At 59.5% G+C, this 1025-nt stretch overlaps 1 long non-coding RNA gene across 1 annotated transcript in view; it reads left to right on the top strand.

The window, feature by feature from the left end:
• LOC102774085 overlaps positions 1–1025 on the top strand; it is a 13638-nt gene that overhangs the window by 11782 nt on the left and 831 nt on the right. The window lies entirely within an intron of this gene.

The raw sequence follows: 1025 nt of genomic DNA, 5'->3' as shown, positions 1-1025 counted from the left end.
GAACGACACTAAGAAATAAACTAACAAAAAAGCACCAAATGCATCTGAGATTGATTTGTTGACCCCCAGTGGGCACTGAGGTCTCCCTACAACCTCTGCTACAGGCTCACTCACTTCACTCACTCCAGGCAGACAACCCCGGAGCCGGGGCCTGCGTGTGCCCCTGGCCAGGTGCCTCCACGCAGACGCGCTCTCCCTTCCCCGTTCCCGCCGGGTGGAGGCCCCTCCGGGGACTCTGGCTCCAGCTCCCCAAGAACACCGTCATCACTCAACTCCCCAGGCCTGTTCTCTTTATAGAAGCGTGTGTTTCCATCCAGTGCACAAGTTACTTAAAGGAGTGAACACTGACCAGGATGAGGCACAGTGAGTGGGAGGAGCCCCACCCAGAGCCTGCGTGTGGGCCTGGGCTCTGCTGCCTGGGAGCTTAACCACCGCGTCTGACAACACCGTCAGCAGCCGTCCCCACTCAGACGAAGCCCCCACACGCCGAGTGTGTGGACTGTGTGCAGCGGGAGCAGTTGCTCTGGGTGCGGCCCCTGAGGACCTAACCCTGGCGCTCGGACCCTGAGACTCAGGGAGCAAGTCCACGGCTCCATCACCAGCTCAGCAAGTGGGTCAGTTGTCGTTTTTATGAGGAATAACCTAGATGACCACATGCTGGCGAGAGGCAGGTATCTCACCGATACATGAACGTGGCTGCAGGAGGGACCAGGAAGCCACATGGAGAATTTGTTTCTGCATAAACGACCAACCCCACTCGGCACGTGCCCGGCGCCCCAGAGCCCTGCTCTCTGCCTCACCTCCTGCACGCAGCTTCATCTCAGGCTCAATGTGCGTCTCCACTGCAGGAAGAGAAGGGGTGTGTGTGGTGGGTCTCATTCAGGGAGGAGGCAAGGAACAGGCTTCGCAACTGCTGAATCTATCCTGTGACTGCCAGGCACTCCAGATGTGTCTGCTGCACGGGCTAAATATAGACCACCCCCAGCCCTTCCCCGGCTCCGGGCGGCAGGGGGAGGCCCCATCAC

The sequence above is a fragment of the Myotis davidii genome, unplaced genomic scaffold (genome assembly GCF_000327345.1).
Source record: "Myotis davidii unplaced genomic scaffold, ASM32734v1 scaffold1395, whole genome shotgun sequence".
Lineage (NCBI taxonomy): Eukaryota > Metazoa > Chordata > Mammalia > Chiroptera > Vespertilionidae > Myotis > Myotis davidii.
This window is presented reverse-complemented; position numbering and strand designations above follow the sequence as displayed.